Source organism: Loxodonta africana, chromosome 4 (assembly GCF_030014295.1).
Source record: "Loxodonta africana isolate mLoxAfr1 chromosome 4, mLoxAfr1.hap2, whole genome shotgun sequence".
Classification (NCBI taxonomy): Eukaryota; Metazoa; Chordata; class Mammalia; order Proboscidea; family Elephantidae; genus Loxodonta; species Loxodonta africana.
The window spans coordinates 25,615,981-25,638,559 of NC_087345.1; the positions used below are offsets into that span (position 1 = coordinate 25,615,981).

Here is a 22,579-nt window from a genome sequence, read left to right on the forward strand (position 1 = left end):
TCTTGCTCTTTGGTTGAGTACCCTAATCTTCAAATACCATCTTTTCACTCTTTACTCCCAAGTTGATATCTCCAGTCTGGACTCCTGTATCTCTAGCTAGATGTTGAAAAAACATCTCAAACTTGTCCAAAACTACATTCTTTATTTTCCCCATAATCTTTCCTTGTCGGGGGGTAGTGGATGTGAAGCCACAGTAAGTACAATGAAAAGGGGAGTAGGCCAGGCTTAGGATACACATGCAAAGAATCTCTAAACCTCTCAGCCCTCTGCTACTGACTCCATAAAGTCCTTTTGTAATGAGAAGAGCCTTACTCCAATGAACTTTGTATGTCGTGTGTATTCTTTACTGCTGATGCCCCAAATCCTGGGCATGGTGGCCACCACCACTGTCTTGCTACTGATGAGTCCATGCAGTGTAGTAGAAAGACTCCTGAATTAGGAATACGAATTTCTGAGTTCCAATAATGAGGTCCCTTACTAACTCTTTGACTTTGGCTAAGTATCTACACTGGTCTGTGCCTTACTTTCCTCATCTGTGAAATAAGGATGAAGATACTATCTCTAAGGTAACCATATAATTCTAGTCCAAACTAGGATGCTTTTTAGATTTCTACAAAAGTACTCTTGCATATAATTAGTAATGTGTATTTAGTACTAAAATAATCTGGTAGTTGAAAGACTATTCATATTAAAATAATTTATAATTACTACCCTATTGCTATCCATAGGTTTTCATTGGCAAATTTTCAGAAGCAGACCACCAAGCTTTTCTTCCTAGTCTTTCTGGGTCTGGAAGCTTTGTTGAAATCTCTCCACCATGGGGGACCCTGTTGGTATTTGAAATACCAGTGACATAGCTTCCAGCATCATAGCAACACACAAGCTACCACAGTATGACAAACTGACAGATGAGTGGTGGATACACACACACACACGAGTGTGTGTGTATGTATAGATTATATATACACACACACACACACATATATATGGCATTTATTATGAGCCATGCACTGTTCCAGGTGCTTTATATATATTAGCTCATTTCATCCTCACAACAACCCAGTAAGGTAAGTTCTATTATTATTTCTTGTTTACAGATGAGGCATTTGTCATAGAAGTGACAGCAAGATAGGATCTGACTCAAAAGTCTATATTCCCAACCACCGTGTCTTACAAGAATAAGTTTTACACTTTCTTTCGCTTTTAGTGAGGATTATGGTTTTAGTATGGCAGTTTCTAAAGGCATAAGCTGCCTCTTCACTCTGATTTTGTTAGTTCTTCACATATTGTACTGCCAGGTATGTTATCTCAGAAGGGCATTCATTCCACCCAATTTACACAGAATCTATGCCTACTGAAGTCATAAACATATTTACATGAAGTCAAGGAAAGGACATAAAAATGCTGAGAATTATTCTGAGAGCAGGAGAAAGTTCTATGGAGGCTCAGTAGTAGGAAGGAATTTTTCTACATGGGGATGGAAGTTTTATACTGGCTCCAATTTTGCTTTGTGGAATTTATAGAATATACCATTTCAGTCCAAGGGAATAATATGAGGTAAATGAGAGCATAGGGCTGGAACATAAAAAAAAAAAAAAAAAAAAAAAAAGGAACATAGAGCTTATTAAAGGGATGATGGAAAATAAGGTTTGAAAATAACAGGTGTGGCAAGATCGTGAAGAATCTTCAAAACCGGAGTACACAGTTTATTCCACAGAATGGTGATTTTCAACTTTTTCCTGCTCCCCAAACTTGAGAGATCTGATAGATTCCTCTGATGCAGTATGTGTGAGGACTTGGGTCAGCTTAGGCAAGGTAACCTGTCCGTGACTGTTTTCTCATCTGTAAAAAGAGGCTAAGAAAAGTACCTACTGCAGAGGTTGTTACAAGGATTAAATGAGATAATGCATGTAAAGTGCTATTATTGTTATTGTTTTATTATTTTAATATCATCATCGTCTCTGGATTACTGGGGCAATAAGTCTCTTAGACTCTAGAACCCAGAAAATCTAGCATTAAGAGTCCCTACCATGATTCTGATACCCCACCCTATTCCTTAGAGCCACTCTTCTAAATAGGAAAGAATGTAGCCATCTGGTGGCAACATGGATGTAATCAGAATCCGAGGATAACCATCCAGTAGCTGAACTAGTTAATTAGTTTAGGCTTAAGCAAGTTACTTAATTCCTTGGGGTCTCATTGTCCTTGTATGTAAAATGCGGATAATGACTCCTTGCACAGTAGTTATAGTGTGTGTTAAGTACACGACACATAGTAAGCCTTTCCACCACTCATCTGTCAGTTTGTTGAACTGTGGTGGCTTGCATGTTGCTGTGATGCCAGAAACTATGCCACTAGTATTTCAAATGCCAGCAGAGTCACACATAGTAGACAGGTTTCAGCTGAACTTCCAGACTAAGACAGACTAGGAAGAGGGACCTGACAGTCTACTTCTGAAAAAATTAGCCAGTGAACACCTTATGAATAGCAGCAGCACTTGTCTGATATAGTGCCAGAAGATGAGCCCCTCAGGTTGGAAGGCACTCAAAATATGACTGGGAAAGAGCTGCCTCCTCAAAGTAGAGTTGACTTTAATGACATGGCTGGAGTCAAGCTTCCAGGACCTTCATTTGCTGATGTGGTACAACTCAAAATGAGAAGACAGCTGCAAACATCCATTAAAAATTGGAATGTGAAATGTACAAAGTGTGAATCGAGGAAAATTGGAAGCCATCAAAAATGAAATGGAACATATAAAGATCAATGTCTCAGAAATTAACCAGTTGAGATGGACTAGTTTTGGCCATTTTGAATCAGAAAATCACATGGTCTACTATGCCAGGAATGTCAAATTGAAGAGGAATGGCATTGCATTCATCATCAAAAAGAACATTTCAGGGTGTATCCTGAAGTGCAGTGCTGTCAGTGGTAGGATAATATCCATACGTCTACAAGGAAGACTGGCTAATACGACTATTATTCAAATTTACACACCAACTACTAAGGCAAAAGATGAAGAAATTGAAGATTTTTACCAACTTCTGCAGTCTGAAATTGATCAAACATGCAGCAAAAATGCATTGATAAATACTAGTGATTGGAATGCAAAAGTTGTAAAGAAAAAAAAAAAGATCAGCAGTTGGAAAATATGCTCTTGGTGATAGAAATGATGCCGGAGATCACATGATAGAATTTTGGCAGACCAACGACTTCTTCATTGCAAATACATTTTTTTCAGCAACATAAACAGTGACTATACGTATGGACCTCACCACGTGGAATACACAGAAGTCATATCGACTGTATCTGTGGAAAGAAACAATGGATAAACTCAATATCAGCAATCAGTGCTCACTTTGGCGTACATATACTAAAACGGGAATGATACAGAAAATTAGCATGGCCTCTGTGCAAAGATGACATGCAAATTTGTGAAGTGTTCCATATTTTATCATACAGAAACAGCAATTAGGAATCCAAAAAATAAACAACAAGATTTCAGAAGTGGATGGTGTCATAAAAGGCTTGAGGAGCAGGTTTGAAACAATGGAAGACAGGATTAGTGAAATTGAAGACAAATCCTCAGATGACATTTTTTTAAAGGAAAAATCAGAGAAAAGAATGAAGAAAAATGAAACCCTGAGAACAATGTGGGATACAATCAAAAGGAAAAAATTGTGAGTGATCGGAGTTCCAGAACAGGGGGAGAAAACAGAAAACACAAAGAGGATCATTGAAGAATCGCTGACAGAAAACTTCCCTAATATCATGAAAGATGAAAAGCTGACCATCCAAGAAGCTCAACAAACCCCGTATAGGGTAGACCCCCAAAAGAAAATCACCAAGGCATATTATAATCACACTCACTAAAACCAAAGAGAAAGAAGGAGTCCTGAGAGCAGCTGAAGAAAAACAAAAAGTCACGTACAGAGAGGAAACAGTAAGAGTAAGCTCTGATTACTCGGCAGAAGCCATGCAGGCAAGAAGGTAATGGAATGACATATATAAAACCTTGAAAAAAAAATATTACTAACCAAGAATAATATATTCTGCAAAACTCTTGCTCACATATGGTGGTGAAATTAGCGCGTTTCCAGATAAACAGAAATTAAAGGAATATGTAAAAGCCAAACCAAACTTACAAGAATTATTAAAGGGAGTCCTTCTGTTAGAGAACAAACAATGTCTAGACGACAGCCTGAATCTAGGACGTAAGACCACATCAGCCAGATACCAGCCTGGGTAATGAACTCTCCAGGATAAAACAAAACTAAAATATTTACAGCAGGAAACCAAAGAGGTTAATCTGTAAGGGACAGCAACATCAGAACAATGAGAGGGAATTAACAATGTAGGTATAAAATTTTCAAATGGAGAGGAAGTCAAGGCGATACCAACTAATAAAAGACTGGTTTAAGCTTAGGAAGATAAGGATAAACTTCAACATAAGCACAAATAAAGTTAACAAACCTACTCATCAAAGTAAAGAAGAAAAACATAAAGTCTCACTAAACACAAAATCTACAAAAATAAATGAAAAAAAATCCACAAACAAAAGGAATTCAGCACAGAAGGGTAAGAGGAACAAAGAAAATGTTGGCACCACCAAAAAAAAGGCACTACAAAATGAGAGCAATAAACTCGTACCTATCAATAATTACACTGAACATAAATGGCCTTAGTGCATCCATAAAGAGACAGAGAGTGACAGAATGGATGAAAAAACGAGACCTACCAATATGCTACCTACAAGAGACACACCTTAGAAACAAAGACATAAACTTACTAAAAATCAAAGGATGAAAAAAAATATCAGACAGCTACCAAAAAAGAGCAGGAGTGGCAATTCTAATCTCAGAGAAAATAGTCTTTAAAACAAAATCCACCATAAAAGACAAAGAAGATTAAAGGGACAAATCCATCATGAAGACATAACTGTAATGACAGGGCTTCAAAATACATAAACTAACAGCACTGACCCCCATGTGTCTGTCAGTTTGTCGTACTGTGGGGGCTTGTGTGTTACTGTGATGCTGGAAGCTATGCCACCGGTATTCAGATACCAGCAGGGTCACCCATGCAGGACAGGTTTCAGCTGAGCTTCCAGACTAAGACAGACTAGGAAGAAGGACCTGGCAGTCTACTTCTGAAAAGCATTAGCCAGTGAAAACCTTATGAATAGCAGTGGAACATTCTCTGATATAGTGCTGGAAGATGAGCCCCCCAGGATGGAAGGCACTCAAAAGATGACTGGGGAAGAGCTGCCTCCTCAAAGTAGAGTAGACCTTAATGACGTGGATGGAGTAAAGCTTTTGGGACCTTCATTTGCTGATGTGGCATGACTCAAAATGAGAAGAAACAGCTGCAAACATCCATTAATAATTGGAACCTGGAATGTACAAAGTATGAATCTAGGAAAATTGGAAAACGTCAAAAATGAAATGGAATGCATAAACATCGATATCCCAGGCATTAGTGAGCTGAAATGGACTGGTATTGGCCATTTTGAATCAGACAATCATATAGTCTACTATGCTGGGAATGACAACTCGAAGAGGAATGGTGTTGCATTCATCGTCAAAAAGAACATTTCAAGATCTATCCTGAAGTACAAAACTGTCAGTGATAAGATAATATCCATACGCCTACAAGGAAGAACAGTTAATATGACTATTATTCAAATTTACACACCAACCACTAGGGCCAAAGATGAAGAATTAGAAGATTTTTATCAGCTGTTGCAGTCTGAAATTGATCGAACATGCAATCAAGATGCATTGATAATTACTGGCTATTGGAATGCGAAAGTTGGAAACAAAGAAGAAGGATCAGTAGTTGGAAAATATGTCCTTGGTGATAGAAACAATGCCGGAGATCGAATGATAGAATTTTGCAAGACCAACGACTTCTTCATTGCAAATACCTTCTTTCACCAACATAAACGGTGACTATACACATGGACCTCGCCAGATGGAACACACAGAAATCAAACTGACTACATCTGTGGAAAGAGACGATGGAAAAGCTCAATATCATCAGTCAGAACAAGGCTGGGGCCAACTGTGGAACAGACCATCAATTGCTCATATGCAAGTTCAAGCTGAAACTGAAGAAAATCAGAGCAAGTCCATGAGAGCCGAAATATGACCTTGAGTCTATCCCACCTGAATTTAGAGACCATCTCAAGAATAGATTTGATGCATTGAACACTAGTGACCGAAGACCATACGAGTTGTGGAATGACATCAAGGACATCATCCATGAAGAAAGCAAGAGGTCACTGAAAAGACAGGAAAGAAAGAAAAGACCAATGTGGGTGTCAGAGGAGGCTCTGAAACTGGCTCTTGTGCATCGAGCAGCTAAAGCAAAAGGAAGAATTGATGAAGTAAAAGAACTGAACAGAAGATCTCAAAGGGCCTCTCGAGAAGACAGAATAAAGTATTATAATGACATGTGCAAAGAGCTGGAGATGGAAAACCAAAAGGGAAGAACATGCTCAGCGTTTCTCAAGCTGAAAGAACTGAAGAAAAAATTCAAGCCTTGAGTTGCAATAGTGAAGGATTCCATGGGGGAAAATATTAAATGATGCAGGAAGCATCAAAAGAAGATGGAAGGAATACACAGAGCCATTATACCAAAAAGAATTAGTTGATATTCAACCATTTCAAGAGGTGGCATATGATCAGGAACTGATGGTACTGATGGAAGAAGTCCAAGCTGCTCTGAAGGCATTGGTGAAAAACAAGGCTCCAGGAATTGATGGAATATCAGTTGAGATGTTTCAATGAACAGATGCAGCGCTGGAGGTGCTCACTTGTCTATGCCGAGAAATATGGAAGACAGCTTCCTGGCTGACTGATTGGAGCAGATCCATATTTATGCCTATTCCCAAGAAAGGTGATCCAACTGAATGTGGAAATTATAGAACAATATCATTAATATCACACGCAAGCAAAATTCTGCTGAAGATCATTCAAAAATGGCTGCAGCAGTATATCGACAGGGAACTGCCAGAAATTCAGGCCGGTTTCGGAAGAGGACATGGAACCAGGGATATCATTGCTGATGTCAGATGGATCCTGGCTGAAAGCAGAGACTACCAGAAGGATGTTTACCTGTGTTTTATTGATTATTCAAAGGCATTTGACTGTGTGGATCATAACAAACTATGGATAACACCGCGAAGAATGGGAATGCCAGAACACTTACACTTAATTGTGCTCATGAGGAACCTTTACATAGATCAAGAGTCAGTTGTTCGGACAGAACAAGGAGATACTGATTGGTTTAAAGTCCAGAAAGGTGTGCATCAGGGTTGTATTCTTTCACCATACCTATTTAATCTGTATGCTGAACAAATAATCCAAGAAGCTGGAGTACATGAAGAAGAACGGGGCATCAGGATTGGTGGAAGACTCATTAACAACCTGCGTTGTGCAGATGACACAACCTTGCTTGCTGAAAGTGAAGAGGACTTGAAGCACTTAGTAATGAAGATCAAAGACCACAGCCTTCAGTATGGATTACACCTCAACATAAAGAAAACAAAAATCCTCACAACTGGACCAGTGAGCAACATCGTGATAAACGGAGAAAAGATTGAAGTTGTCAAGGATTTCATTTTACTCGGATCCACAATCAACAGCCATGGAAGCAGCAGTCAAGAAATCAAAAAACGCAAAGATGTCACCCTGAAGACTAAGGTGCGCCTGACCCAAGCCATGGTATTTTTCAATTGCATCATATGCATGTGAAAGCTGGACAATGAATAAGGAAGACAGAAGAGTTGACGCCTTTGAATTGTGGTGTTGGTGAAGAATATTGCATATACCATGGACTGCGAAAAGGACGAACAAATCTGTCTTGGAAGAAGTACAACCAGAATGCTCCTTAGAAGCATGGATGGTGAGACTGCGTCTTACATACTTTGGACATGTTGTCAGGAGGGATGAGTCCCTGGAGAAGGACATCATGCTTGGCAGAGTACAGGGTCAGTGGAAATGAGGAAGACCCTCAACGAGGTGGATTCACACAGTAGCTGCAACAATGAGCTCAAGCATAACAACGATTGTAAGGATGGCTCAGGACCGGACAGTGTTTTGTTCTGTTTTCCATAGGGTCGCTATGAGTCGGAACTGACTCGACGGCACCTAACAACAACAACAGTGCTGAAAAGAGAAATTGACAGTTCCACAATAATAGTAGGAGACTTCAACACACCAGTCTCGGTAGAGGGCAGGGCACCTAGAAAGAAACTCAACAAAGATACAGAAGAGCTAAAGGGCACAATCAACAACCTTGACCTCGTAGACATATATAGAACACTCCACCCAACAACTGCAAAGTACACATTATTTTCCAAAGCACATGGAGCATCCTCCAGAATAGATCACATCTTTGGCCACAAAGCAACCCTCAACAAAATCCAAAACACTGAGATGATACAAAGTATCTTCTTTGACCACAACACCATCAAAGCAGAAATGAACAGAAAGAGCAAGGAAAAAAAAAATCAAATACGTCGAAACGGAATACCACCCTGCTTAAAAACCACTGGGTAATAGAAGAAATTAAAAATGGAATAAAAAAAATTCTTAGAATCAAAGAAAATTAAAACACATCAATATCAATCAGAACAAGGCCAGGAGCCAGCTGTGAAACAGATCATCAATTGCTCATACGCAAAACTATAGAAAATTAGAGCAAGTTCACAAGAGCCGAAATACGACCTTGAGTATATCCCACCTGAATTTAGATACAATCTCAAGAATAGATTTGATGCATTGAATGCTTATGACCAAAGACCAGATGAGTTGTGCAAGGACATCATACATGAAGAAAGCAAGAGGTCGTTACAAAGACAGTAAAGAAAGAAAAGGCCAAAATGGATGTCAACAGAGACCCTCAAACTTGCTCTTAAATGTACAGTAGCTAAAGAGAACAGAAGAAATGATAAAGTAAAACTGAACAGAACATTTCAAAGGGTGGCTTGAGAAGACAAAGTAAAATATAAAGAAATGTGCAAACACCTGGAGTTAGAAAACCAAAAAGGGGTAACATGCTTGGCATTTCTCAGGTTTGAAAGAACTGAAGAAAAAATTCAAGCCTCGAGTTGCAATACTGAAAGATTCTATAGGGAAAATATTGAATGACACAGGAGGCATGAAAGGAAGACGGAAGGAATACACAGTCACTCTACCAAAAAGAATTGATCAGTGTTCCAACATTTCGGGAGGTAGCATATGATCAAGAAACAATGGTACTGAAGGAAGATGATCAAGCTACGCTGAAGGCATTGGCGAAATTCAAGGCTCCAGGAATTGACAGAATATCAATTGAACAGTTTCAACAAACTGATGCAGCGCTGGAGGTGCCCACTTGTCTATGCCAAGAAATTTGAAAGACGGGTACTTGGCCATCTGACTGGAAGTGATTCATATTCGTGTGGGTTCCAAAGAAAGGTGAGCCAACAGAATGCAGAAATTATCGAACAGTATTATTAATATCACACACAGGTAAAATTTTGCTGAAGATGATTCATAAGCAGTTGCAGCAGTACATCAACAGGGAACTGCCAGAAATTCTAACTGGATTCAGAAGAGGGTCAAGAATAAGGGATATCATTGCTGATGTCAGATGAATCCTGGCTAAAGAAGAGAATACCAGAAAGATGTTTACCTGTGTTTTATTGACTATGCAAAGGCGTTTGACTGTGTGGATGATAACAAATTGTGGATACCATTGCAAAGAATGGGAATTCCAGAACAATTAATTGGGCTCATGAGGAACGTGTACATAGATCAAGAAGCAGTTGTTCAAACAGAACAAGGGGATACTTATTGGTTTAAAGTCAGGAAAGGTGTGAGTCAGGGTTGTATCCTTTCACCATGTTTATTCAATCTGTATGCAGAACAAATATCTGAGAAGCTGGACTGTATGAAGAACGTGGCACCAGAATTGGAGGAAGACTCGTTAACAATCTGTGATATGCAGATGACACAATCTTGCTTGCTGAAAGTGAAGAGGACTTGAAGCATTTACTGATGAAGATCAAAGACTAGTCTTCAGCGTGGATTACACCTCAACATAAAGAAAATAAAAATCCTCGCAACTGGGCCAATAAGCAACATCATAATAAATGGAGAAAATATTGAAGTTGTCAAGGATTTCATTTTACCTAGATCCACAATCAGCGCCCATGGAAACAGTAGTCAAGAAATTTACATTGGGCAAATCTATTCCAAGAGACCGCTTTAAAGCGTTAAACAGCAAAGATGTCACTTTGAGGACTAAGGTGCGCCTGACCCAGGCCATGATATTTTCAGTTACCTATGCATGTGAAAGATGGACAATGAATAAGGAAGACCAAAGAAGAATTGATGGATTTGAATTATGATGTTGGTGAAGGATATTGAATGTACCATGGACTGCCAAAAGAATGAACAAACCTGTCTTGGAAGAAGTACATCCAGAACGCTCCTTAGAAGCAAGAATGGCACAAGACTTTGTCTCACATACTTTGGACATATTATTGGGAGGAACCAGTCCTTGGGTAAGGATATCATACTTGGTAAAGTAGAGGGTCAGTGAAAAAGAGGAATTCCCTCAATGAGATGAATTGACACAGTGGCTGCAACAGTGGGTTCAAACATAACAAGGATTGTGAGGATGGCTCAGGACTGGTCAGGGTTTTGTTCTGGTGTACATGGGGTCAGTCACTATGAGTCAGAACCGACTCGACAACACCTGACAGTAACAAGTAGGCCTTTATTAAATGGCGTGATTATGTCTTTTTATTCCCATGCTAATTCAAATCCTAGTCCCAGCTGATATCTCAAAGGAGAGAGCTAAGCAACCAGGCAGTTTTAATAGGTTGCCTGATCTCACATTCTCTTCTTCCTCCCCAGGCTTCAAATCCACCAGATCCCAACTAGAAAGTAAGGATTGCTTTATTCCTTCTAAGCAACTGTTATGCCTCTTAGCTGGTTTCTGTTGCCTTGGGTTGAGGGTGAAGTGTAAAAAGAATGGTAAAGGGAGTGTTAGGGGAGGACATGCAGTTCCTAGTTTGTTTTTTTTAGTCGTAAAAATATCTACTTTAACTTTGGGAGGGATTTATATGGTTACCTTAAGGTAGGAAGTTGAAGCAGGTGAATTTTTGAGATTGCTTTTTAGCCTTGTATTGTGTTTTTATGATACAATAGTGTGATTATGCTATTATAGCTTAGGTTATAAACCAAAACCAAACCCACTGCTGTCAACTCTATTGTGACACATAGCATCAAGAGTAGAACTGCCTCACAGGTTTCCAAGACTGTAAATCTTTATGGAAGCAGACTGCCACGTCTCCTCCCATGGAGCGGCTGGTAGGCTCAAACTGCCGAGCCTTTGGTTAGCAGCCAAGGGCTTTAACCAATGCACCACCAGGACTCCTAGGTTATAAAGGTCTTCAAATTAAGACACTTTCCTAAATCCATATTTATGATGAATTCTTTGGATGGGTATGCTTGGGCACCAGGCCAGTAACGCACAAAAGATGAAATGGCTGTCTACCTTATTGTAGACACAGCATGCTGGAACCCTGTATATCAAGGCATTGAGAAAGGCAGTTCTTTTCAGTCTTGTCAAGCCTGATGAAGATGAAGTTTGGACCAGAGAAGCTGAGCCATCTTTTCTCAAGTGTTCTGCTGAGGACATAACTGCCTGAACTCTGAATCCTGCTGAAATTACAGACATGACTTAGAGGAATTTTCACACCATCTACAAAAAATCTTACGCTGTGTGAAAGCACTTAATTGAAAAGCATAAAAATCATTGCTCAGGAAATTTGCCAGAATAAAATCTTGATTGTGACCCCAGAATATTCGCCCCCAAAATACTGACCTGAATGATTCTATAATTTAAATTTTTTTAGTTGTTTTCTTTAAGTAAGTATTCATTGAGTATTCTTTTACTAAATGCCCATGTTCAGCATAACAAAGCTAATCTAAGTTGTTATTGTTGTACCATCTGGGGAAATGCATTAAAGCAAAAAGTTCCTAAAGATTTTTACATAAAAGGTCCAGACCTTCATCACTCTTGTTGATTTTTTTTTTTTTAACCAAATTTCAACAATTTCTACATGTATGGTTCAGTGACACTGATTACATTCTTCATGTTGTGCAACCATTATCGCTATCCTTTTCCGAATCATTCCACCACCGTTAACAGAAACTCTCCCTTGCCCCCTCCGTCCCATCCCGTGACCACTGATAAAATTTGGTTTCTGTATAGTTGCTTACTTCACATAAAGGAGGTCATACAGCATTTGTCCGTTTGTGACTGAATCATTTCACTCAGCATAATACTTTTAAGGTTTATCCATGTTGGGGCATGTGTCAAGTCTTCTTGAAGATGAGTTTTCCTTTGTGGAGATGTAATTTTCCATGTAAGTGTCAATTTGCATACATATATATGTATATACATTTGTTGTTGTCTTTGAATCTTTTTCTTTTGTCATCTTTGAATCGTTTGTTGCATCATCTGCTGGGACAAGAGCTGTGCAGAAGCATTTGAGACTCTGAGCAATAAGCATTAAATGACTATGAGACAAGCAAGAATAATTAGAAGTCTTATAAAAAGGGACCAAAAGATACCTTACAATGTGACTCAAGATTTTTCAGGCCTGACCAATAAAACAAGTCCCAGTGATTTCCTAGGTAACCAGGCTCCCTTTTCTTTTAGCTTAGATATGGATTGTTTTATTTTACCTGTAATGTTAATTCAGGTATAACATCAAGTGTTAGCAATAGCGTGGACTCCCCGCCTGGGTGGCCAAAAGAAAATCCAAAGCTATTCTGTTACCCATAACTGTTATCTCTTAACTGTACCTGTTTGGGTTAAGGAAAACCGGGTTGTCACCCCAAGGCTTAGACTGTTATTTACTATGTTAACCAAAGTGAGGAATAAATTTTTGTTGATAATCACAAATTATCCAGTTCCTATTAATTTTTAGGCTGCATATTTTTAGGGATCTATTCCACCAGTTACTATTATTATTCCAGAAAGAACTCTGTAAGGTGACATGGTCCATCAGGGGTGTTGGGGAATCATATTATTGCATTGACTTAATAGCTCCACAGAACAATCAATTATCCTCATTTCCTGGATTGGTATTGAAGAACCTGATGTCTGCAGAGGGAGAAAGAACCAGGAGTTACGCAAGAGATGTACTCAATAAGGAAAGGAATGCAAAGAAGAGTGTGCTTTATATGAGAATTTTGTTTAGATGATCTTGGACAGAAGCTGTCTACTTTGTATGGTACTGTTTGTTCTGAGAATCTTGCGTTAATAGTTAACTTCCATGGGCCTTCAGCTTCTGGAAGTACTTAGTTTAGAATCTGTAATGGGTGTTACTTTTCAACTCTACTAAGTCTTGTTCCATTTATCCAGATTATAGCCGAGGATATGGCTAGTTCATACTCATCCAGGGATTATGTCTTTAGAGATTACATCCAGGGTTTATGTTTTACTCATCATTGTAACCTCAGTACCCAGCCCCCGGCCTGGCACAATACTGTTTTTATATTAGTCTTGGATTACAGTAGGCATTTCAGTTGTGTTTCTTCATTTAGATTCTGACCTCATTGAAAACCATAACTATGTCTTATTCTTCTTTGAATGCCCCAGAAATCCTATCGCAGTGTTTTCTCTGTTAAATATAAGTAAATTCGTTAAATTGAATTCAAGAATGTGCTTTATATGGCTAACAGGGCAAATACTTGATAAGGTTTCTTATCTAAAAATAGATGAATGTTTTTGAAATTTACCCATATTGTTGCATGGAAACCCTGGTGGCGTAGTGGTTAAGTGCTACAGCTGCTAACCAAAGGGTTGGCAGTTCGAATCTGCCAGGTGCTCCTTGGAAACTCTATGGGGCAGTTCTACTCTGGCCTGTAGGGTCGCTATGAGTCAGAATTGACTCGACGGCATTGGGTTGGGTTGCATGTGTTAGTAGTTTGTTCCTTTATAGCTGAGTAGTATTTCATTGTATGAATGTACCACAGTTGATCTGCTGGTGAATGTTGGTTTATTTCTAGTTTGGGATGATTATGAATGAAGCTGCTATGAACATTCATATACACAGGCTTTTATGTAGACATATGTTTTTATTTCCCTTAGATGAATAACCAGGAGTAAAATTGTTGGGTCTTATGGAAAGAAGCATGTGTTTAACTTCATAAGAAACTTCTAAGCTGTTTTCCAAAGTGATTGTACCATTTTTCATTTCCACTAGCAATGTGTGAGAGTTCCAGTTGCTCCACATTCTTACCATCAGTTAGCATTGTCAGTCTTTTTTACGTTTAGCTATGTAAATGGGCATAAAGGTAATATTTCCTTGTGATCATAATTTACATTTACCTGATGACTAATGGTATTAAGCATCTTTTCATGGGTTTATTGGCCATTCGTATGTTTTCTTTTGTGAAGTTCAAATATTATGCCCATTTGAGGGGGTGGTTATTACTGAGTTTTAAGAGTTCTTTATACTAGATCCAAGTTCCTTGTCAAATATATGTATTGAAAATACTTTCTTCATCTGTGGATTGTACTTTAGATGAAGGTTTACAGCAAATTAGTTTCCCGTTAAACAATTAATACACATTTTGCTTTGTGACATTAGTTGTCAACCCCACGGCATGTCAACAACACTCTCCCCTTCTCAACCTTGGGTTCACTGTTACCAGCTTTTCTATCCCCTCCTGCCTTCTTGTCCTTGCCCCTGGGCTGGTGTGCCCATTTAGTCTCATTTTGTTTTATGGGCCTGTCTAATCTGACGGCACTGGGTGGGTTTTTAATCTTTGGCTGAAGGGTGAACCTCAGGAGTGATTTCAGTACTGAGTTAAAAGGGTGTCTGGGGGCCATACTCTTGAGATTTCTCCAGTCTCCATCAAACTGGTAAGTCTGGTCTTTTTTTGTGAGTTAGAATTTTGTTCTGCATTTTTCTCCAGCTCTGTCTGGGACCCTCTGTTGTGATCCCTGTCAGAGCACTTGGTGGTGGTAGCTGGGCACCATTTAGTTGTGCGGGACTCAGTCTGGTGGAGGCTATGATAGTTGTGGCCCATTAGTCCTTTGGACTAACCTTTCCCTTGTGTCTTTCGTTTTCTTCATTCTCCCTTGGTCCAGACAGGGTGGGACCAGTGGAGTATCTTAGATGGCCGTTCATAAGCTTTTAAGATCCCAGATGCTACTCACCAAAGTAGGATGCAGAACATTTTCTTTATAAACTATATAATGCTGGTTGAGTTAGATGTCCCTTGAGACCATAGTCCCCAGCCCTCAGCCCAGTAATTTGAGCTCACCAAAAGGTCTGCAGTTCAAGTCCACCAGCTGCTCTTTGGAAACCCTGTGGGGTAGTTCTACGCTGTCCTATAGGGTCGCTAGGAGTTGGAATCAACTCAATAGCAATGTTTTTTGTTTTTTTTCAGGGAGTTTGGATGTGTCTGTGAAGCTTCCATGACCTTGCCTTGGTCAAGTTGTGCTGACTTCCCCAGTATTGTGTACTGTCTTACCCTTCACCAAAGTTACCATTGTAACCGTGTATTTTGAAGAGCAATTTTAATTTAATGAAGTTCAGTTTATCAACTTTCTCTCTTAGGGTTAGTGCTTTTGTGTCTTAAGAAATCTTTACATATTCCAAGAATGTAAGATTTTTCTCCTATATTTTCTTTTAGAAATTTCCTAGTCTTAGTTTTTATTTAGGTCTCTTATTTTGAGTTAATTTTTGTGTATGGCATGAGATAAGGATTAAGGTTCATTTTTTTCCATATGGATAGCCAGATGTTCCTACACTGTTTATTGGAAAGACTGTCTTTCCCTTTGAATTATCTTGATATCTTTGTCAAAAATCAATTTACTATATATGTGTGAGTCTATTTCTAGACTCCATTCCATTCCATTCCATTGATTTACATGTCTATTCTTATGCCACTACTTTTTTCTTTTGAGCCTTAACTGGTTCTTCTTGATTATAGGCTAAAAAAAAAATCATTCTACAACTTTTTTATTGTGAGCTCTCTTCTTATGTAGATCTTGGTTCACTTATATGAATATTTTTATAGATACAGTTATGTTGAATAACCAAACCTAACGTAAATGTTTTCCCCACTGTAATTTCCTGTCAGATCAACTCCTTTTATTGTCTACTCTCAATACAGAGTTCTTAGTGTGTTGACATTTCAACAGCAGTGGTAACTGTATCTGTGAGTCCTTTTGTGATATTGTATCTCAGACCTTCAAGAAGTCCAAGTTGATTATGTCTGGCCTTTCACACTTGTCATTTCTAACAGCTGCTTTCTCCAAGATGTTAATTAGGTTAAGTAAACATGCTTCCTCCTTTTGTGCATCCAGCTCTCTTCTCTGCTTTTCACCGTATTCAGTCTCTAACCAATGACTTTAGACCCTTCCATATCAACAAAAGATCCGTTTTCTAGATTTTGAATTTCTCAGTTATTTCTTTCCACCCCCTCCCACTAAGATGATTTGATTGTCTTCTTTTCAGGGTTTATCTCTTTTCCCCTAAAGGTAGTTCGAGTTGTATTTCCAGCTCTTTTCATTTTACCTGCAATTTTTTTTTTCAGGTAATTCCATTTTCTAGTGGTATTCATTAGTCAATTCCTATAGATTTCAAAAGTACCTTTTAAGATCTGTTTTATTCTTCATTTGCCTGAAGCAACAGAGGAGAAGGGAGAGTGAGGAATAGGAGGAGGAAATGAAATGTGTGACTGATTGCCCCCATGAACCACTGCCCCTTTGCCATGAGATTTGAAGAACTGGATATGCCCAGCTACTATTACTGAATGTTTTGATCAAAGGTTCTAAAGCGGAATCCTGACCAAAAGGGGGAAAATGCAGAGCAGAATTTCAAATTCTCATGGAATCCAGATGTTCTGGATTCATGGAGGCTAGATGAACCCCCAAAACTATTATCCTGAGATAGCCTTTAAACCTTAAGCCTTAAACCACAAATATCCCCTGAAGTCTTCTTAAATCCAAACAATAGTTTAGCTTAACTAGTATAGGGTCGCTATGAGTCAGAATTGACTCGACAGCAGTGAGTTTTTTTTTTTTTTTAGTAAAGAATGTCTGCCTTAAGCATTGTGCTCTTTAAAGAACTACCTATATGAGATCAAATTGACAGCAGCAACTTGATTGAATTGTGTCCCCAGTGTGTTGTAGATCCTAACCCCTATACCTGTGGTTATAATCCCACTTGGGAGTCGGTTTTCTTTGTTATATTAATGAGGTAGTATTAGCTTGGGGTGTGTCTTAAGTCAGTTTCTTTTGAGATACAGAAGAGATTAAAAAAGCAAGCAAGCAAGCAGAGATGGGGGAACATAGATGCCACACCACATGAAGATCACTGAAGTACCAAGGAACAAGGACCTTCCTCCAAAACTGACAGAGAAAGAGTCTTCCCCTTGAGCTGGCACCCTGAATTCGGACTTCTAGCCTCCTAAACTGTGAGAAAATAAATATCTGTTTGTTAAAGCCATCTACTTGTGGTATTACAGTTGGAACAGCACTAGATACCTAAACTAAGAGAATAGAAAACTTAAGGGGCAGCAAGTTTATGTTAACGGGGGAAGGACAGTTTGGAAAAGGAGGGTGAGAATAGTTGCACAGCTCAAAGAATGTAATCAGTGTCACTGAATTGTACGTGTACAAATTGTTGAGTTGGTGTATTCTCAACAACAACAACCAAACCCAAACAAAACCCACTGCCATTGAGTCGATTCCAACTCATAGCTCCCCATAGGGTTTCCAAGCCTGTAAATCTCTACAGAAGCAGACTTCTACATCTTTCTTCCACGGAGCTGCTGGTGGTTTCGAACTGCTGACCTTTCAAAAAATAAATTACTTTTTAAAAATCTGTTTTATGAGACCATATGTCAACTAGTCAAATGAAGAAAGAAGCCTCTATGCTGAGCTTAAGCAAGGAAGGGATTTTTGGTCATTTTTTCATGGAGTTTTTATTCAGTTTCATTTCTTAACATAAAGCAATGTTAAATTTGCCAAGAATGCCTGCACCAAAGACCACCACCACACATAATTTGGTATGCTATTAAAAATAATATTATTAAAAATAAGATTATTTCTCACATTTGTGCAATACATTGAAATGAAGAAAGGCACTCAGAAGTTTAAAATGAATGAATATTCTTTTTTCCCAGTAAAGTGTTTTTCTGGGCAACCTGCAGAAAGGCCTCCTACTTGAAAGGGGGATGGTATTAGAAACAGGGCCATCTTTGGCCTTTAGGAAGAAGGCAGAGGATTATCTAAGTCACTCAGGGCCAGGCCTCTACTGATAGCATTTTTCTCTGATATCCTGTGAATATTGAAGTAATTTGGAATTGACTCATCAGCAATGTTTTTGGTTTTGGTTTTAGTAGGAAATCAGTAGCCCTCTGACACAATGGTTAAGCACCCAGCTGCTAACTGAAAGACTGGCCATTTGAGTGTACACAGCAGCTCTGCGGGAGAAAGACCTGGCGATCTGCTCCTATAAAGATTACAGGCTAGAAGACCCTTTGGGGCATTTGTACTCTGTCACATGGGGTCACTATGAGTTGAAATTGCCTAAAACTAAAATCTTAGTTTGGATTTTTCTTTGACTTTTGGATTGTTATTTTCTAATGTAAAGGGATATTCCATCACTGATTCTTTGCATTATTAGAATGTAATGACATGATCAAATGAGGGAGTGGTCAGTGACAGGCTTAACTGGGCAAGGATTAATGAACATCCAGCCAAGAATTATATATTTTAAAAGTGTTTAATTGTATGTGAAATTTTGACTGGATAAACAATGACATGTATAAAGTGTAAAGAAAAGGAATACAGTGAACACCAGTACACTTACCAGTCAGCTCAGAAAATATTAACATTACCAGTACTCTAATATCTTTACCTTTGGAAGCCACCTGTTGGGTCACTATGAGTTGGAATCAACTTGACGGCAACAGGGGTGGGTATGTGCCCCTTCCTCTTTTCCAGAGAAAACTACTGATCCTGAACTGTATGGCTTACGATTATTTGCTTTTCCTTATGGTTTTACTGTATATATTTGGATCCCTAAATAATATACTTTTTAGTTTTATGTGTTTTTGAAACTTATAAAAATGGCATCATACTGAATATACGCTTATATGACTTTCTTATTTTGCTCAGCCTTGGGTTTGAGGTTTATTTGTGTGTGTAACTGTTCATTTATTTGACTACTGTATAGTATTCCATTGTATGAATAAACAAAAAACAAACCCATTGCTGTCAAGTTGATTCTGACTCATAGAGACCCTATAGGGCAGACTAGAGCTGCCCCATAGGGTTTCAAGGGGCGGCTGTGAATACTTCATGATTTATTCAGCCAGTCTTCTCTTAATGGGCTTTTAAAACATATATAAAATGAAACTCTTTAAGAGTTTCATTTTAAAATTTTGCCTAAGTAAAACTTGAAGCCTTGATGTTTTTATTATTAGATTCAACAGAAATAAAATCCACATTTAAGAAAACATAATTAGAACAAATGTAACATAGGGGAAGAGAATTACAAACACTGCACACATTGCTTACTGAAAGTTCTTTTATAGATAATTAACCTAGAGAATCACTGTCACACTCATGCCTTTTTGCATTTCCACATCGGAACTAAAAAAATCATGAATGAATCAGCAGTTCTCCACATAAATGGCAATGTGCAGACTTTGAGCAAATGCCAACTACATAAATATTTTTTAAGCGTTAAACATGACATGTGACCTGACTTCTTAATTTATCTAATCTACTACAACACTTTACAGGGATAATGTATATGTAAACTGTTTCCATGTTTTGTTTTAATGACTCGTACGGTCTAGGGTCGGTATGAGTCAGAATTCACTTGATGGTAACGGGTTTGGTTTTTTGTTTTTGTTTTTTGCTTTTTTTTTGTATGGTAGAGAAATCAGTCTCACAGAGGCATGTTGATGGGAGTGGAGGAAGATACTTGAAAGCATTTCAACAGACTGAAGATTATCATTTTCAACTGCTATAAAAACTGAAGTGTGTTTTCAAAATTCATCTCCAACCATTTATTAGTGCTAGTTCCAAACATATGCCTTGCAAGTTGTAGTTAAATTAGATTTGATGAGAGAAATAGATTCTGAAGCCATGAATTTCCTGAGTGTTGATCTTCTTTTGATGTAAAATAAAATTTAGAAGATTCTGTCATATAATAAAATGTAAGGTGACCTCATCTCTTTTGTTCTCTCAGGGATCTCAGTCCTGTGCTGCTTGTTGTTTAATGTCTGAAAATAACTGTTGTCCTACCTTTTGTCCATTTTTCTGTTTTTTCTTGAGTTCTGTTTTATTAAATATTTTCCTAGAAATAAGTTCATCTAAATTCCCAGGTGTATTAATATAATGTTATTCAAATTCTTCTTGCTATCTTTTTGCGTCTCTGTTGTTGTTGCTGTTGTTAGCTCCTGTCGAGTTGGCCCCTAACTCTTTGGAACCCCGTGTGTTACAGGGTAGAACTGCTCCATGGGGTTTTCTTGGCTGTAATCTTTATGGAAACAGTTCACTGGGCCTTTCTTCCGCAGAGCTACTGGGTGGGTTTGAATTGCTAACTTTAGGTTAGCAGCCAATTGTAAACTACTTGTGCCAACCAGGCTCTTTCTACAAGATCTCTAATTACTGTGTTAGGGTACAGTGTAGAAAAAGGATATTTCAAGCAGAAATCAATTCGGTGCATGGTATTAGGTGTTTACTAAGCATTATCAACCTTGGGAAAAAAGTGAAAGCAGCGTGGAGGGAAGGGAGCTGCCACTGGCACTCAGGTTTACTACTGCAGATGTGGTCCAAAAAGTCAGGCTGCTTGCTGTTACCCCGAAGTAAACAAAGTAAACAAAACTACTGCCAGCATCACAGCTGTTCCCAATCCTTGAGGAATCTGGCCAGCTCTTTCAGAAACTTATGCCTACCAAAGACCCCACTCCACTATTACTCTTATGAGAGAAGGAAAGGCTTCAACCTCCTTTAAACCAAAATACCAAACTCATTGCCATGGAGTCAGTTCCAACTCATAGCATCCCTATAGGACAGAATAGAACTGGCCCATGTTTCCAAGAAGCAGCTGGTGGATTCAGACTGCTGTCCTTTTGGTTAGCCACTGAGACACCTCCAAAATCTTGCATGAGAAACGTAATTCTTAGGCTATTCTTCCCTTGCAAGATAGAAAAGACCATAGAAAGGGGTGGGAATGGGTGCTGAGTGCCATCAGTCGATATCTAGCACGGTCTTCTTTTTCATTCCTGACATAGTTTATTTGTACCTTCTTTTTTAATCTTAATTAAGTTTGCCTGATATTTATTGTCTTATTTACCTTTCTAGAGGACCAACTTTGACTGTATCTTCTCTGTCATGTATTTTTGTTTTCTATTTTATTCGTTTCTGCACTTACCTGTATTAGTTTTTCATTCTACTTTTCTTGAATTTGTAATTGTTCTTTTTTCTGACTTTTAAAGATGGATGCTTAGCTCATTTATTTTCAGTCTTCCTTGTTTTCCAATATAAGCATTTAAATACTACATTGCCAGCATTCCATAAGATTCATATGATTTAATATTCATCAGTTCTAAATATTTTATGGTTTTCATTATGATTTCTCTTAGACCCATAATTTATTTAGAAGTGCCCTTTTAAATTTCCAAATATGTGATTTTTTTCCATCAGTTATTGATTTCTATCTGTACTACAATTAGAGAATGTGGTTTTATGATATTAACCCTTTGAGATTTATTGAGAATTTCTTTATGGCCTAGTATGTGATCATTTTTTATAAATATTCTATATGTGTTTGAAAAAAATATCTTTTCCCAATTGTGGTGCAGCAAATTACTTAATATGGCCCTTCTAGCCATAGTCTTTGTGACTCCCACACAGTGATTGGATGGGCCTGTGCAAATAAGGTGTATGGAACCTGTGATGATTAAGGTTATGTGTCAGCTTGGCTGGGCCATGATTTTTAGTGGTTTGGTAGTTATGTAATGGTATGGTCATCCTGTTTGTGATTGATGTAATTATCCTCCATTTTGTGATGTGTTGTAAATCCTAGCCTCTATGCTTGTGGTTATGGTCCCTTTGGGAGTGAGTTGTCTCTTATGTTAATGAGGCAAGATTAGGGTGGGATGTATTTTGAGTCACCAGCTTACTAGAGGGTGTGATTCAAGCAGCCAACCCTACCCCAGTCACCACCCTTACCGTCCTTATTCAAGTCACGACCTTACTTGAGTCACACCCTTTATCTTCAAGAGATAGAAGGAGAAGTGAGCAGAGAGGGGGGACCTACTACCACCAAGAAGAAGAGCTAGGAGTAGAGTGCATCCTTTGGACCCAGGGTTCCTGCGCTGAGAACTTCCTAGACCCAGGAGACAGAGAGCTATAACACCGGAGATAGTGCAAGAAAGTGAGAAGCGATGGCAGAGAATCGGCAGCAACAGAACTAGGAGACTGGCAAGAGACAGTGCAGTGGCTTCCACCCCGCAGAGTGAGGCGACTATAGTGT

The 22,579-nt window shown here is 38.6% G+C and overlaps 1 protein-coding gene and 1 non-coding gene across 5 annotated transcripts in view; both read left to right on the forward strand.

Annotated features, from left to right (window-relative positions):
* Positions 1-22,579, forward strand: part of SLC41A2 (solute carrier family 41 member 2) — a 169,010-nt gene that overhangs the window by 133,225 nt on the left and 13,206 nt on the right. The window lies entirely within an intron of this gene.
* Positions 3,348-3,451, forward strand: LOC111748475 (U6 spliceosomal RNA). The gene has a single exon (XR_002784195.1). It is a non-coding gene; the product is annotated as a U6 spliceosomal RNA (small nuclear RNA).